The following is a 9,913-nucleotide window of genomic DNA, read 5'->3' on the forward strand; positions in this document are numbered from 1 at the left end:
CATGGTCATGTTGTTCCCCAAATTGTAATAATTGCCCCAATTTGTGATACCTGCCTCAATTTGTAAAAACACCTGCCCCAATTTGTAATACCTGCCCCAAATTGTAATACCTACCCCAATTTGTAATAACATCTTGCACCTATTTATAATACCTGCCCCAATTTGTGATACCTGCCTCAATTTGTAATAACACCTGCCCCAATTTGTAATACCTGCCCCAAATTGTAATACCTGCCCCAATTTGTAATAACACCTTGCACCAATTTGTAATACCTGCCCCAATTTGTAATAAACTTTGCCTTAATTTGTGATACCTGCCTCAATTTGTAATAACACCCGCCCCAATTTGAAATACCTGCCAAATTTGTAATACCGGCCAAATTTGTAATAACACCTTGCCCCAATTTGTAATAATAGATTTGCCCCAATTCCTAATAACATGGAAAATACTATAATTAGTTTCCCGCAGTTTTAGCTAGCCGAATTGACAAGACACACTATCACTGCATCTTCTACCACTGACATCAATCAAGTGTTTCGCTCTGACTGTCATTTAAGGTGGTATTTCATTTCTCCAAATAAATTTTCGGAGCTTTTTTGCAATCATCTTCTACATCAATCAATCCATTTTTATCACACACCTCTTTGCTAACATTTCCCTCATCTTGGAGGAAAGAATACGGAAGGAGAAGCAACTTCATTTCTGTATGCTTTAAATGTATTGAATTTTCTATTGTTTTTAATTTCAAAAGAATCAGTGCGTGAGGTGCTCCACCGAGTCTTTTTCGCAAAAAAATGATCAAATTCCATATTCTCCTTTAATAGGGGCTAACTTTTTTCTATTGAAATCTGACTGTAACACGCTGCAGGCACGTGATATTTGTATGGAAAGTGTGCCTAATACAAGTCGGTAAACATTGCTGTTAAAAACCTCAACAATACGTTTGGAAATAAGCGTTTAAACATGATATTAACCTATTTTTGCAGGCTTGAGTATACCACTTTGATCATGAAAAACAATATAGATAGATATGCGCCGGACGAGTGCCGACAAAATGTGTGCTGGATTAATGTTTATTCTAACTAAAGAAATAACTTCTTATAACAGAACGTCGTTTTAAAACGAGATATAAACTTTTTCTTTTTGTTTACAAAAGTGTCGAGCATGTGCTTCTTCGCTAATTATGTTAACATAAGAAGAAAAGAAATTTTACCGATTTCAATATGGCTTCTTGTTTTGATAATATTATCAAATTCATCATCAAATTATCTAATTGTTTTTATAACCAATCATAGTTGCGAATTGTTATTTACGAATAATTTAGTCACACAACCGCCAAAATTTCAAATTAAGTTTCTATACAGACACCTGCTAGAACCTCACGCAGTGTTTCAATAGAATTAATAGAGTTGTTTCTCCTTCCGTATTCTTTCCTCCAAGTCCTCATCAACCAATCTATTTTCATCGAGCACCTCTTCGCTACCATCCCCCTCATTAACCAATTCATTTTCATCGAACACCTCTTCGCTCCCATTTCCCTCATCAACAAATTCATTTTCATCGAACACCTCTTTGCTAACATCTCTCTCATCAACCAATCCGTTTTCGTCGAATGCCTTTTCGTTACCATATCCCTCATCAGCCAATCCATTTTCATCAAACATTAGACATCATTCATTCATTTTTTAAAAAAACGCTATTTTATAAAAACGAAAACAGTGTGCAATCAACTAAAAACACGTCCAAACAACCTTTTTGTACAAATGATCCACGTAAGTTAACTGAACATCGTTGATAACAAAAATTATTCATATTATAATAAGGAAAAATTTTGTTTTCAGCTGAAGGTATTTCCACCTGTTTCATGGTGCTTTCAATACTATTCGTGTTTTATAAAAATTAATTCATTATAAATAATGATTCCATACCTTCTTATTGTCGTATAACGAAACATATCCAGTTTCATCTACCGTGAATCTTCCTTTCGATCTCCAAAATTTCACAACAGAGCTTTTTTCAATCCTTAATCTATCTTATACAGGCGTGTTAAATCTACCACTTGTAAATTTGACAATCGCCGCGCATTCTTCGTCACCAAGCGGGTGTATATAATCTTTTTACGATAATGTTAAAGATATCAAGATAAGAAAGAATAAAAGTAACTTCGTCGTTAATGTTGTTGTTTACACCAATTTCATTCGTTCACTAACACATCGAACATTGCGACGCAACCTGGTTTTTATGCATTACGACCCTATTTCTTTCTATTAATATCAGTCGGTGCAAAGATGAAAAGATTAAACTAAAGTTACACGAAAAAATGGAATGTTTATTTTCCGACCGGTCCTGTACCAGGGTTTCTTAGCAATAAATAAAAGGCAAGTATATTTTTCCCTCCCGAAGTTTTACAATGGATTTTTTAAATAAATATTTTCGAGAAAGGAAATTATTACAAATTGCGGCAAGGTGTCAATACAAATTGGGGCAGCTCTGAGTTATTACAAATTAGGGCAAGATATTATTAAAAATTGGAGCAGGTATTAAAAATTGGGGCAAGTGTTATTACAAATTGAGGCAAGTACTACAAATTGGGGCACAACAGGTCAATCATATCTTCCTTTCATCCATAATTTTCTCCCTAAATATCAAATAAGGCACGTAAATTTTTCCCTTCATGTTTCCTTAATTTTACATAGAGTAGGGGAAGGGTAGCAACATAGGTCACAAGCGTTTAGAGCAAAGCAACAAAAACATGATTGACATATGCGCTAAAGAACTCGCGTCTTTTGTAACACCGGAGTCATAATATTTACATCAGAAGCAATAAAAAAGAGTTTAAATATTTCTAATATCTTTTAATTTAAGTTCAATACTTGGTCCTTACTATGTCAAAAGCGTTTTGAAAGAGTATTACATTCCAAGAGTATATCAAGGACCCGCATCCACACTCAGTCCAAGAGTTAAGTGTTGTATGTGTTGTTTGTACATACCTTTTAGACGTATTATAATTTAAAAGGAAACAAAGACATGAGAAAGCAACTATGTCATCAAATAAGTTGGAAAACTTTAAAAGCAAATATTAAGTAAAAAATCAAGCAATTAAAAAATACATGCAATATCATGTATGAAAAGAAATAGTATTCTTGTCAGTGTTACGACTATATTTTTGACATTGGCTAACACATCAAGATTGACAACTGACACTGCTTTAATAGAAGGCACTAAGATAACGTCAAAATAGTGTTGCATATGCGCGTTAAAGTGAATTATGCCAACGTTATTTATAACTTTCATATCTTCCATGAAACCTTTCTTCTAAACACTTTTTATGTATAGGACGACATAATGGTGTTATTAGTAGGTAGTTAATTTTCTGTAATATACTCCGCAATATGCAAAAATATATAGCACAGGACAATGCGCGCCCATTATGTAGACTATTATTATGTTTCCAATGCATACCATTGTCAAAAACACTGACTGTGGAATAAAACAATGTAGATATTCTAACAATAAACTATATTTGTTTTGATCGATTGATTGTTTCAATTTCTGTTTAAACTCAGTGGCTGTTGTTACTGATAAGTCAGCATAAACAGTTTTTTTGTAGCTTCCAATGGAAGACTTGCATAATGAGATTTTTTATTTGGAAATACTTCATAATCTGTGTCCGTCAAACTTTGCACAGCTTTTCTCTTTAGTTTTTTGTTTTGTAATATATAAGGTTAACCATTTTCAGATTTAAATCTATTAAAAGAGCTTGTCTTTCTTTAGCAGAGGATGTGCTAGCCTCTGCCCTTTAAAATCCTATAAGCGTATTTGCTACTTGTGTGACTACTAAAGTTATAATTATTGTGGCAACCAACCATTTCCTTTTATCCAACCTATTTTCTAGAATTAACAACAAATCTTTAAATCTTCAGTATAATAATATTTAATTTTTACGCATGCATAAATGTCTTTTCGGCAAGTTCAAGAACAAACTTAAAAACGGGGCACGTACCTTCCAATAATGAAGATGTTTGCATCTATTTTTGGTTTGAGGGAAGGGGTGGGATGGTTAGACTAATATTGATTTTACTCCTTTGGCCCGCTTTATCCTTGTATGAAGCCTAAATAAATACCCTATTTTGGCGTAGTTATATTAGATAAGTTGCGTACAGCGTAGTGTTACTTGAGGTAAAAATATCCCTTTCAAATTGCAGATTCACATGTCCATATACTATTTCTACAATCATTATCTTTGTAGAATGTTACTTTTTGGATTTTGCGTGACAAAACTAAAAATATTATATATATATTAAACTTTTTCAAAAAAAAATGCGAAATAAAAAATATTTCTTGTAAGTATTTTTTACATGTTACATCAATTGCCTCTCTTGCAATCATTCCATTCGTCATGGAGAAGTAGCATGGAAAACAAACAAAAGAGACGAAAGGTACAATATTGGCTGTCTTTACAAGCTCGTGAGCTTGTATTAAAACGCAAATGTGTCCTACAAGAATGGAAATTTTTGCCTCTCTGAGCACCGACACGGGAGTAGTCGTGTGTTCGAATCTCATCTTGGTAACTATTTTTACTTTTTTTCTTCTTCTTACTATTTCGCCCGCGAGGACGTGTTTACAGACTGACCTAACGAAAATTGAAATTTCGAGAAATTTTCTATCAATATTATTGCCTATCCGAATAGCAAAATATGTCGTGTCTAACTTCAGCTTTTTATACACTTTTTTGGCGAGGTTGTTTGCGTATATCATACGTCTTGTTTGTTCTGGTACGAAGTCGAGTAAAAGTTGATAAACTAACAATTTACCAAACTCATAGAGAAACCTTTAAATTTTCACTACGCTTGTGAAAAATTGTTACATTAAAAGAAACGTTTTTCATTGAGTAGCTATGCAAATTTGTGATAAGAAAAAGATCGATTGTACTTCCGTAAGTAATATATTTTGAACTTTATTTTGTTACTGACAGTGTGTTTATCTGCTTTTCCATAGCATTACATTGAATCAGTAAACATCAAATAGTAACAAAACGTTATAAAATATTACAAAAATCGTTTTATTTCTCCTAAGAACGTATTATGTATAATTTTAAGCTTTACAGCAAGGAAAAATAGAAGTTTTTCATAGGAGGCTTCAATGCCCAAATATAGATTGTTTGAGAAAGTATAATAAACTAACTTGATATACATAACATAAACCACTTTGGCTGAATCACTTACGTCAAAACCGGCAGTAAACTTTGCAATGGCCGCTTATATCAATTTTGCAAGTCTTTGAAAACGCTTCAGCGCACATTCTTGACCAAAAATCAAAATGGCAGATAATGTTGTGGTGGTCGAGTTGAAAAATAGTACAATGAATATCGACTTATAAAACAGGTTGTTCTTTAATGATTATTATCGAAATGACCAATGATAGCCTTAGCATGTGTATTAATTTATTAGGAAATTCACGTTTAGGATAACCAGTTGATTTTAATCTAAAACTTGTTCATCCATCTTAGTACTTCCTATAGTTGGTATTTCATCCAATTCAAATGTAACATCTAATTGAAATGTGTTGCGTATGTGTGTCAGTTTTTCGTGCTCGCGCGTAGGGGCATGCACGCTTCTGGCTTCCTTTGGGCATAGTTCTAAACTGTATAAATAGGCTGTTCTTTTTTGACGATCGCTAGTTTTATTTTAGCCGTCACAGCTAAGTTGCCGCTTTGAAAATGTATACTGCGAATGTTAAGATTAAGAAAGAAAGGAGCTCTTATGTGAGAGGCTTATGTTAAAGGTTGTTTAACTTAAAAGTTTTAAGTTCGAATAAAGTTACGTATATATCTTACAGTTTCACGGATATTTAGCGGTCGCGTTAATATCGTTTAGTAAGTGTTTATTTGTAATTATTTTTGTTGATTTGTTACTAATTGTACATGCATTGGCGTTTGCCATGGGTGTTTGATTTTGCTGTAAATATAAAAAATTTTTACACAATCCGTTCTTTTTGTGACACTTTGATATTCTTGTGTTCTTTGCCATAGGCTACGTTGTTCAGAAGTATTGTGTTCTTACAACAAAGTGCTTAAAGAAAATATTTTCAAGTTCAAGACACAACATATTTAACTTTATATTTAAGGGAAACTTAAGTTCTAATGGTTAACTTAAAAATCGTGATTCACCTGAATTCATTTCTCTACCAAATAATCTAAACAACACACCTGCTCGTTCTTTCCCTGTCTCAGTAGGTTGATAGCTAGCGTTCTTTGGATAAAAGTCCAATCAGTTTTCGACCTCCATTACTAAACTTCGCTATATCCCAAAGAAAAAAATTTAAAGTGTATACCTGGCTATAATTGTCTAATACATTTCTAATCAGTTCTTTTTGGGACGTTATATCATCATACCATATTCTCCTTTATAAAAAATATTTCTGAAAACAACATAAACTTTTTTTCTCGCTCGACAACAACAGTCGTTCTACAACAACAGTTTTGTTTTTTACACTTCAGATTCGAATTATCATTCGAATTCGATAACACAAATATGGAAAATTGCACCGAATATTAAGTGAAAAATGAAACAAATTAAAAAAATTATGTCATCTTAAAATCCCCCCTGACGGTTTTCTCTTAATACCTCCTTAACGATACGTTGCATGGCTATAATACTTACTGAGTTTCAGTATTTATCCATTAGGCACCTGTATGTCAAATGTTTAGGTCCTACGCCTGCCAGAGGCTTTGATATTGGCTATTACTCTAAACTACCCCTAAAAATGACACCCTTATAACTGAGAAAAAATAATAACTCTTGTTAGGATTAACTTTAAAACTTGAAACTTTCAACACAACTTTGAAGAAGAATCATTTTGAATAATTGGGACACGTGATTAATCTGATTTCCCAATTTTGTCGGATCTTTCCCGAAAGTCGGAAAAACCCGGATTTTCGGGCAATTTTTGGCTCGTTTTATGCAATCCACGTAAAAAGCGGAAAATATGTTAAGTAACTTTTATTTAGCTTTCAGAAACTTCAAACAGAATGCAAAAATTCCTCTGGAACAAAAGTAATTAAATTTTATGCAGATAGTAGCATTTTTAACAAATTTCAAACTTCTGATGACGTCACAGAAAATGTGCTGACGCAACCAAAAACTTATTCTCGCTATATTGTTCCTCTTATGATGTAATATAAGTGTGCCAAGTTTGACTCAATTTGAACAACACTATGAAAAGTTATTGAGACGCGGCGGAATAATTTTTTCCGAGTTTTGGGTAAAATCCGACAAAATCGGGAAATCGGATTAGTGACGTGTCCAAATTATTCACAATGATTCTTCTTGATGAAACAATGTCATGTTGCAAGTTTCAAGTTCTAAGGATAATCTTAACAGGAGTTGTTATATTTTCCCCATTATAAGGATTTCATAGAGATTTTTAGGGGTAGTTTCGAGTAATGGCCAATATCAAAACGTCTGAAAGGTATGGGACCTAAAAATTTAGCATGCAGGTGTCTAATCTATATAATAATACGCTTGTGTGAGTAGCCATGTGAGTCCACGACAGGCACAGTACGGGTCACTATGACGTGGCGTTACGCTAAAATTTACCAAGTTAAAAAAAACGCAAATCAGGGGGTTACTATATAATCATTTAGTTCTTCTTTCTTATTACCTTAAAAAATAAATCTCTATTTTACTGAAAGCTTTATTTTATTGAAAATAATTTTTTTTTTATTCTTAAACATTTTTATTTTGTTTTGTTTTTATTTTAAAAGCCCAACGCTGTTGTTTTTGGGGTTTTATTACCGCAAGCAAGTCAGTCCGAGGACGCAAACATAAGATATTTTAATGGCAGCCTCACAGTACTGTGCATGTCTAACTACCATGTTATGTTTCTAGGATGTGTTTCTTAAATTTATTATACTAGAATTGTTGAATTTAGGTTTTGATTAGACGATAGCAAATATGGCTACTTTGGGTATTTTAAAATTTTTTGGCTACCTTTGTGCTATGATGGTCCTCAGACAAAAAAGTACAGCAACATCACTCCAATTAAAATAAGTTCTCCAAACTATATTTTATCAGAAAAAAATTACCTGCTATTCCTAGTTTGGGTAGAACTTGAAATATCGTATTCGATTTCGTTGCAACCACAATTCCAAGACTAATCCAGGTTGTCTTTTTCAGCCATGTGTCACCGCAGCTTATCGCAAAAGGAACTTGCTATTTTGGGCTTTCATTCATCCAGCATGGTTTATTTCTCTAAAAAAGCTGACCAAGCTCCCCCCTTTTTTCCACTGGGCCTAAAATTTTATGTTTTTCAAAGATATTCTTCGCTGTGTTCCGCATCCCTTGAGCGCCAGAAGCCATTATGGAATTCGGCAACCACGCGAAATTTCAGAAAAACCGGCGCATGAGCACACTTTCTTTTCATCGACAAATGGCCGTGAACGGAGTCGTTTTAAATATAATAATTTAATTTTACACCTGGATTAATGTCCACGCCGTATCTAACGAAAACAAGTTGTTTATCAACTGCAAAAGAAAAGCGGAGCGAAAAAGGTTGTCTGTTTTTCAAAGTAATCCTGGAAAAGGTTTTTTGAAACATTGTTTACTTATCATGAGGTGTTTACTTATCATTTGTTTTTCTATATTTTCCATTTTTGTGTTCTGGGACCGAGGTTGCTTCCTTTTATAGAAATTCTATCAGATTCGAATATGAATGTAATTCGAATCTGAAATGTAAAAAACAAACTGTTGTGTTGTTGTCAAACGAAGTTGGTGTTGTAGTTAGAAATTTTTCTAACGTTCGATGATTTAACATCACAAAGAGAACTGATTGGAAATGTTTCAGGCAATTGTATGCATCTTCAATTCGTTCTCTTTGGGATGAAACGAAGTTTAGTATTCATAGTAAAAAAATGATTGGAGTTTTATTAGGAGAACGCTAGCAAGCTACCTAGTGAAAAGAAAAAGAAAAGCAGGTTCGTTGTTTAGATTATTTAGTAAAGAAATGAACTTGGGTGCATAACGAGTTTCTAGCCGTTTCTTTCAAAGCTAAATTCTCCGTAAATATTAACTTTGTTGTTGTGTCTTGAGCCGGAAAATATTTTCTTTAAGCACTTATTTTGTAAGTACATACTCTGAAAAATGGGTCAGAAGTTTGAATATCCTAAAAATATGTCTAAGCTTAATAGTTTGCTATAAATATGAAAGTGAAAAAAGTTCAGAACATCGAGGCTGAAATTATAACCCACTATTCTTATACAGCGTGTATATCCTAGACAAGAATTTGCATAAACATGTAAAAAGTAATTTTTCCGTTGTTACTGTTTTTAACACTACAGATTGTGTGATTCAGTATTGATGTCGTTATAAAAAACCTAAACCTAAAACCTAAAGTTAAATCAATGTTTAGATCTGTTACGTTACGATCGTTTGAAATATAATCGATTCTTAAATTCGAAAACGCTGTATTGTTATCTTCTTTGATTTTATGCGTGATTTCCTTAACTATAAGTTTGGGTCTGTTCTTTTAATATTTTGGATTGAGATATTTCCATAGATATACAACATACTAAATAATTCAAGTTTTTATATTTCTCTTTGTGTTTTCAACTATTAATTTCTTGTATTTTGAGTATAACTTTGGAAGGTTTGCCGTTTGCAATAGACTAAACAGCTGATTTTGTATGACTTTGAAAAATGTTGGATTTTTTCAATGTTTGGTATCCTTTTTTCCCCTGGTGTATTTCTGGAATGGCTTTTTTTGGACATATGTTTTTGTTGCACATGCTTATATTTTTAGACGATTTGTTTCAGCGGTTATAAACATAAAATAAGGCGGATTGTGAGCAACCTCGATCCCAGGGCGTTTTTCTCGTTTTTGCCATCCCGTTATAAAAGAGACAAAGAGCGCGGC

Source organism: Hydractinia symbiolongicarpus, chromosome 3 (assembly GCF_029227915.1).
Source record: "Hydractinia symbiolongicarpus strain clone_291-10 chromosome 3, HSymV2.1, whole genome shotgun sequence".
In the NCBI taxonomy this organism is placed as follows: Eukaryota; Metazoa; Cnidaria; class Hydrozoa; order Anthoathecata; family Hydractiniidae; genus Hydractinia; species Hydractinia symbiolongicarpus.